At 32.9% G+C, this 8093-nt stretch overlaps 2 long non-coding RNA genes across 3 annotated transcripts; both read left to right on the forward strand.

Annotated features, from left to right (window-relative positions):
- Positions 1-671: 671 nt before the first annotated feature.
- On the forward strand, positions 672-2365 carry LOC134264315 (uncharacterized). Of its 2 annotated transcripts, none has more exons than XR_009991494.1 (3): positions 672-1215; positions 1788-1879; positions 2120-2365. It is a non-coding gene; the product is annotated as an uncharacterized LOC134264315 (long non-coding RNA). The 2 variants fall into 2 exon arrangements; XR_009991493.1 differs by having other exon boundaries at positions 1788-1870.
- Positions 2366-5184: 2819 nt separating this feature from the next.
- Positions 5185-7648, forward strand: LOC134264316 (uncharacterized). The gene is made up of 3 exons (XR_009991495.1): positions 5185-5269; positions 5809-5889; positions 6119-7648. It is a non-coding gene; the product is annotated as an uncharacterized LOC134264316 (long non-coding RNA).
- The last annotated feature ends 445 nt before the right edge of the window (positions 7649-8093 follow it).

Raw genomic sequence — 8093 nt, forward strand, 5'->3', positions numbered from 1 at the left:
CTAAGCGTTTTATAAATGTTAGATCCTCCAGAACTTTGTCTATATTTTAAAGCCATTTTTTGAAACACAGTGTTCTATACATTATTTATTATATTTTTACAATAACGAACGTCTCGGCAGCCTCTGTAGTGAATAGATTATGAACGGACAATTTAATTTTTTGCGTGGACCGTGAGGTCCACGCAGTAAATATATAAGCGAGGCTAAACAGGATGCCCTGGGCATACGCCAGCCTACGCATGCGCGAGAATTCTAGAGAGTTTCAATCGGCAATCTTCGGCTGACTCCGCTTCACCAATTGCAACTTCTCGGGCCTTTTCGACTAGCTTTCAGACATTTGACAGAAAGACCCGAGATGATGCGATTGAGAGTTCATTGGCGGATCCAAATTTTAATCTTGTACACATACTTTTAATCACGAACTAAACATTGAATCTATGGCACAAGCATTTTAAAAAGATGAAGAACTTACATTTAGCTAGTCATTGAATCTTTTAAAAACCTAGAATTAGTCGCTGAATGAAGTTTTTAATTCAAGTTGTTAAGTTATCTATTAGTCGTTGAAATAGGCTGTAATTTCGGTAAACTTCGGATTGATCTCGGTAGTTTACGGAATAAAATACTTTTTCAGTTCGAGTCAATATCAAAAGCCACAATTCGAATATTTTTATTTTAATTGATAGATAATTAAAGGAAACAACAAGATGATAACAAATTTGTTGTTTAAATACGTTTAAATGTACATCTTTTAAAATAAAACGATGTCTCCGAGACTATAAAATTCAAGATGGTGGCGCCCATGAAAAGTCGGACAGGGAAGGAACGGTTCAAGAAAAGACATAATTTGACGCGCGCCGAGGTGCTTTAGAAGATCGTACTTGTGAAATAAACTTATTTGGGATTCCATGCATATTTGTGAGGAATGCTTTTATGGTATAACCCTAATTTTAACCAGTAAGAGACTAAGAGTTCGTAAGATGACTTGGAGGGTCATCGAGTTTGATGTTCATTGCCTCAAATTGCGTTCAAATTGTCACTTCGGACCATGATTCTTTTGCAAGAGAGCAATTAAATGTGAGTGAAACTCTGGTTAGGTGGTTTTTGTACATACAGTGTGGAAATTGCTTGCAGTTGGCATCGGTGTTCCTAAAAGCTGAGAAAATCCAAAGGGATGCAGAACTTCAGTGTCAATACTCAATACACAGATTGTAACAGGTAAGCATTTATTATACCCCCCGCTTGAAAAGCGGGAGGGTATATAGTAATCGGTATTTCCGTCCGTCTGTACGTCCGTCCGTCCGTCCGTCTGTTACGCTTTGGGGTACGCATCTCTTATCCGCAACTCCTCTCATACCACTGAATGAAATTTGATGAAACTTTCACAGAATCTTTATTACATATTGCCATTGTGCACCTCCTATTTTACTTTTTGATCCGACACTTATTTTGGGTTTCCCGGCCACAGGAAAACATGGACTTTTTCACCAGTTAAAACCATATGGGAGGCGGGGGGTATCATTTAGTGAGCTCATCGCTCACAGTACCTCTAGTATTTATATATATTTTGTTTATGGAATTTATGTTATCTAATCTAGGCATTGACAACTAGTAAAAAATATAATTTAGGCATTGAAAACTAGTACAAAACATTGGAGCTTAATTCCTCATCTAAATTTTCATCTGAAACCATGACATTTTGGATAAGGCATATAATTTATAAATAGGATTTACATGTTCATGCATCTAAATAATTACATGTAATATAATTGTATCTATCCTTTTTGTAGCTATAATCTACAGTTCATTGTGGGAGACCCTCAATGTGTCGTCAATATTAAATTTACAATTAATATATGAAAGGATTTTGAAAGTATGAACAGTTTTATTATATCATTTAGTAGATACATATACTTTAAATTTGGTGGCTCTAAAATCAAATGTTTATTCGTCAATTTGCTCGAGAATCAGTGTAAGAAAAATATTTGACTACATGTAATAGAATACCCCGTCATGTTGGACGGAATAATCTCTGCTGCAAACTTTTAATGAATCACATGTACATTATTAATCTGTATGAAACAATCATTTGTAGTACAAAAATATTTCTGATTTTCAACAGGTGTTCAATGCTGAAAAATCAAAGAACTACGGGTATTTGTGTGTGCTGATTGGTAAAGTTTCATGAAGAGGAGTCTGGCAGAGACGATGGCACTTTCTCATCTAAGCTGATCTATAGCTATGTCAGAAATGGTGAAAATAGATTAATTTATGTTTTCTCCCAAAACCAGTGATGACAAACCTAGAGTGACTGGAACATCTAAAGTTCTACAGTATATTGTCCCAAAGTTGTGTGAATTTTTTGCTGCCACATAAATTTATCAATTGTATCTAAACAAGTTGGTCTGTATTATGCATCCTCTACCAGGCGCGTAGCCAGCATTAAAATGAAGTGTACGCAGAAAATGGTCTGGGGTCTGGGGGCCGCTCTAAGGCCCCCAGTGGATCCAGGGCGAAATTTTTCAGCCATTTTCCTTTAAAAGAAATCACGCTACATCTCTTTTCTCAAGTAACTACTTCGCAAAGTTATACTTCCGTGGATACTTCAGGAAGAGAAAGATAATTTGATCAAATTAACTTACGAATATATTGGTATTTAAAAAAAAGTTTCCAAGTGTTATAAGATAAAACAGAGAAGTAATTTATTATTAAATTATCACTGGAATTTAAGTATTTCAAAAATATAAACGGGATGTGGGTCTTTTGATAACTTTTATGTTCTGATAGCTTAAACAGTGTGAGAGTACTTAAATTATATAATTCTATAAATTGGTAACATCAGTAAAAGAATATATTCATACATGATCTATATTTTTATTTACTTTGTTCAGTAATTTGAATTTTGTCATTTTTTTTTTGTTTAGGCCACACCAATTTAATTTCTTGTTCGTCGGACATTTGATGAAAAAAGTACGAGCGGGCTAGCGGTTAAATAATAATATTATTACTTCATTGTAGGCAAAATTTTTAGGCGGGGCGTGAAAAAATTTGAGCGGAGAATTTTTTTTCGGATTTGCAGAATTAGTAGATTAAAAGTACGATAAATAGAGCGGAAATGGAACAGAAATCAGCACAGAATTCCCACGCATGGTGCGGGAATTTTAAATTGATATTATTTGTATACTTTTGTTTAAATACGAGCGCGCGGGTCCAACGAACAAAAACTTTTATGGGTGTGGGCTTATCGATATTTATTCATTACTTTAACGGAAATTTTTGTATAGTCGTCCAAGACCCTTGTAACTTTTTCTTTAGATCAATGTCACTAAGATCGCTTTCCTTCATCAAATACATGCATTTGTCCGCATAATCAGGATTACGCGGATTAACAGTTGAAAATTTTGGTTCAACAATATTTTCTTCCTCAAGAATTTTGGAAATCATTTTATAAAAGACTGGATTTTAACAGATATTCTGAACAAAATTTGAATAGAAACAATAAGACGTAAAATAATTTGAAAGACAGATAGTGCCTCTTTTTCTCCGAATAAATCTCTCTTTTTTATTCTTTTTTCTTTCTTTCTTTTCTTTCTTTTCTTTTTTTTTGAAAATGATGTGTACGCACTTGCGTACTTGCGTATAGGCAGCTACGCGCCTGGTCTACTAAGTGAGATTACTGTCGGAGTCCTTATAGTATCTACATTTATATCACAAGTACTATTTATTGTGTCATTAAAATCTTGAAATTTATTTTCTAAGTCATTCTGTATCGAATGTGTCGCTATCAATTTTTAACTTCAGTATTTCTGTTTAAATTTTTTTTTATTCTTTTGTAATGTGTACATTTTTAAATTCTAGACATAACTATGAATTCACATTTGCAGAACTTCAAACCATTTTCATTTATGTAAATCAATTTTGTACATTGAGTTATGAGATTCTTTCATAATTTTTGACTTGCAAAAAAGTAAAAAAAAAAAAGAAAAAGTGTTCAAATAATTGAAGGGAAAAGTGTTTTGACTTTTCTAATGTATCTTGTGTAATGTGTAATTATGTGTAATTATAAATATTTCTCTTTGAAATTGTTAATGATACATGGTAAAGGCATGTTGCAAATGACATTATGAACTTGAACGTTTAGTTTTACAAAAAGACCCTTTTCTTAATTTTTTTAATAACACTCTTACCAATATGTTTTGTTATTTGATATTCTTTAATTTTATATAAAGATAACAATATAAAAGTAATTTTTTGTCATTATTATGGAATAAACTTACTAGATACCAATTTATGTGATTTTCCTTAGATTTTAGTTTTCATCAATTTAGAGTTATCTTCCTTAAATGAGTTGTTGCCTGTGATGACCCAATTTTTTAACTTGTCATGACCCATACTTCGATTTTAGAACATGAAATCATAGGGTTTCCGGGCATAAATTTTTACCCATTTGTACAATGGATACCTTAAGTTTTTAATTCAAGTTGTTAAGTTATCTATAGATAACTTTACAACTTGAATTAAAAACTTCATACATATACTAGTTGTAGGATTTTAAAAGATAAAACAAGTCTTCACCGGCATTATTAAGGCTCGCAAAAAAATTTGATATACATGTATATGGATTCAAATACACCTTGACACAAGCCTTTAGCAACGGTACTCCATGTGGGGGAGAGGGGGGGGGGGGCTCCAGAAAAAAAAAATCTGTGTACTACAGACCTGAACTGAATTTTGAAACTGAAAAAAAAATTCAATTCAGTTCAATTCAGTTCAGGTATATGTTAATTACCAGCCAGTATGGGTTATATATGTATCAAAATAGCCTGGATTTGAAAATAACAAAACTATATGCCAATAGGATATTAAATTTAACAATTTTGTTATGAAAGTACTATCGGTCAAAGTAGAGAGATCACTGTAGAAAAAGCGAACTAACCTACATTAATATCCAACAAATTTAACAAATTTTCTTTGATTGAATTTCTGTTAAAAGAAAACATGCATTTGGTCCACGTATTGTAGTCCTTTTTTTAAAGGACAGTAACTTGTTTTCTCTATTAACTATACAAGCTTGCGAATCTTCTTGTCGATTACATAATATTTACTCTCGTAAGAGTTAGATTGGCTATAAATAGCTTTCTGCTGGATGGATTTTCCTCTGCACAGACAATCTAAAAATAGATGAAAGTCATAATCATGAGATTCAAAGATGGCGAAAAGTTTTTATTCCGTGTAACACCTCAAACACCGTTGATTCTTCTACCATACTAAGGTAAGAAGCGCCCCTTTATATAAATTACACTTTAATTACCTAAATATTATTTTAGTTGAATAATTTATTATTTAATACAATGAGAAAAGAATAGAAAAAAAATTATTTAAGGAATGAAGCTTATTTCAACTTATGTTATCCGATATAACATAACTTGGGGCAGTTTACGCTTCGCGGTTTATAAATAAGCGTAAACTGCCCCAAGTTTTGTTATGTCGGATAACATAAGTTGAAATAAGCTTCATTTCTTATAATTTAATTTCAATGTAGACAATGAGACAATGTTTCCTCCGGAAAAAGGATTCAAATTGAGCATTATTTTAAAAGTAACGTCAAGCGGAGTGATACGTTTTTGACGTAACTCATTGTGACGTAGGCAAGTTATGTTATACGAAATGGATAAAACCGTTTAACCAATCAAATGACGCGTTACATCTGAAATTAAATTATATATAAGTATCACGTTTTTCTCCTATCTGAATTTACCACCGCATTTGGTTATTTCGAATGAATTTTTCTAGTTTTGTCGTTTCATTTAGCTGAAAACACTAAAATGAAGACATTTAATGGATTTGCTCTTTTGCTGGTTGGCATGTTATCAGCTTGCTGCATTTCGGAAGGTATTTATTTATATAAAACACAAGATTCATAATATTTACCTTGTTCTTGAGGTCGTTTTTATATATATATTGCATTGTTATTTCACCTTGCAGTAACCGTATTACTGTAATTGAATCTTATACAATATTTTATATTGTTTTGCTTCAGGTATGTTTATTCCATGAATTGAACAGAGCTGATATAGTTTGCATCAATACATAACCTATTTCTTATCTTTTTTTTTATCAGGTGCTTCAATCAAAGAAACTAATGCATTTAGTTGGCAATGCAACAGCACAGTCATACACGCCCTTCATCTGGGAGAGGAGTACTTCATCGAGCGTGTTCTCTTCCCTTCTCTCGGAGTAACTGGTGCCATTATTAGAATTGGATCTCTTGCAGCAAAAGTTATCGATCATGTTTACGTCAACATTTTTGAAAGGCTCTCCGTGGAACTTTTAAAGCAACTGATCTTGTCGTTGTTTAAAAAGGTGGCAGAAGAAATTCCAATCGTGCACGCACTTTTAAACGCACTGAATTTCTTTAATAATGAAATTGCTTCTTCGGTGTGTAGAACCTCTGGGTTTATGGTCGATCGAATCGCCGAAAAGCGTGATTTTGAATCATTATATTTCAAAAATTATTTCAGTAGATTGACATGGATGGAGAAAGTGTTGTACTGGTTTAAATATTTGGTCACATTAGTAGAGAAGGATTGGGAAAGATTTTATAGTGAGTTAAAGGGGGACATTGAGGGATTTTTTAATTAGTTACAATGTTAATTTTTTTTATCAGAGAATGAAATTGTTTTCGCGGGTTGCTTTCAAGACTGAGTAGAATTCTACCCCCCCCCCCCCTCCTCCCCTCCCCGGTTTTGAATTTCAACAAATATACACGATAAGCCAATATTGAACCCATAAGTAAATAAAACGCCAAAAGGGAGTTAGCATTTTTACTTATTATTTTAGTTATAAAAGATAAAGTGAATATCTTTCATGTACGGATTAAATACATATCAATTGAATTTATACGTACATTTATATTCAAGTTCTTTATGTAAGCATATATTTATATTTGTTTATAGTTGGTGTTTGTTGTTTAATGCATACACATTCTCTCTGTAGTCTTTCGATCACGAGTTTTGATTCCATGGCTAAAAAATTATTCCAGATGTCACGATTTTTTTCTGAGCGCTAATGAAATGCATCCGAATTCTTGATGCTATGGGTTTACATCGTATGTTTTTCAATGTTTAAATAAGTCTTTTTCATTCTTTTTGTTTGATTTCAAAATATGTTGTGGTTGTCTTACATGTACAAACCATTTTTTGCTTTAACTGTATCAAGATAACCGGTGATGATCGTAAACTTTAATGGGTGTTTGATCCAGTCGGATATAGCAAGAAACGTGGCTATAAATAATTAAATATTTCTTTGAATATATATGTTTTTTTAACAATCATTAAAATACGTGAATGCTCTTTGGCAAACTTCATGGATTTTTTTTTCTTTTTCGCGTGCACGCAACATTATTCTCTATAACTCTATGTGTATTGTCATTTTTCTCTATAACGGAGTGTTTTGTTTTAATTTCATTTTATTGTGGTCTTTTTCATCATTTCATGTTTGTCTACATTTTCACAAATTATTCTGAACATGTTTATATACCCATCGCCATTGCAATTTATTAACAATTCAAAGATTAAAGCTGTCTATACTATATCGAATTGTGAAGATAGTGTATGCTTATAAATATGCAATAAATTGTATGAAAACTTCATTGTAGTGTCTAGAATCAAGGCAATGACTGATTACTTGTCCTTCATCAAAAATACACGTCGCCCGCGTGGTGCAGTGGATAGAGTAAGGTGTGATCGAGATAGAATCTACTGCGGGACGTGAAGACCGGTTTTTAGCTCTACTGGTCAGAGACCAGAAGAGCTTATGCGATAGTAATGCGTCCGGCGTCCGTCCATCTGTCCGTCTGTCTGTCTGTCCGTCTGTCTGTAAACAATTTTTCAAAATGCTACTCCTCCTACAGTTTTGGTCTAATTTCAATATAACTTGGCACACAAGTAGACTACACTAAGATACATAATTCTGTGTATCGGTTTTTGATTTCGATGAACGGTGTTGCCGTGGTTACTAAAAATAGAAATTTCTGTGAAATTCTTTCAAAACGCTACTCCTCCTACAGTTTTGGTCTGATTTCAGTATAACTTGGC

Source organism: Saccostrea cucullata, unplaced genomic scaffold, assembly GCF_032062105.1.
Source record: "Saccostrea cucullata isolate Sc308-1 unplaced genomic scaffold, CSIRO_AGI_Scuc_v1 ctg10833, whole genome shotgun sequence".
Classification (NCBI taxonomy): Eukaryota; Metazoa; Mollusca; class Bivalvia; order Ostreida; family Ostreidae; genus Saccostrea; species Saccostrea cuccullata.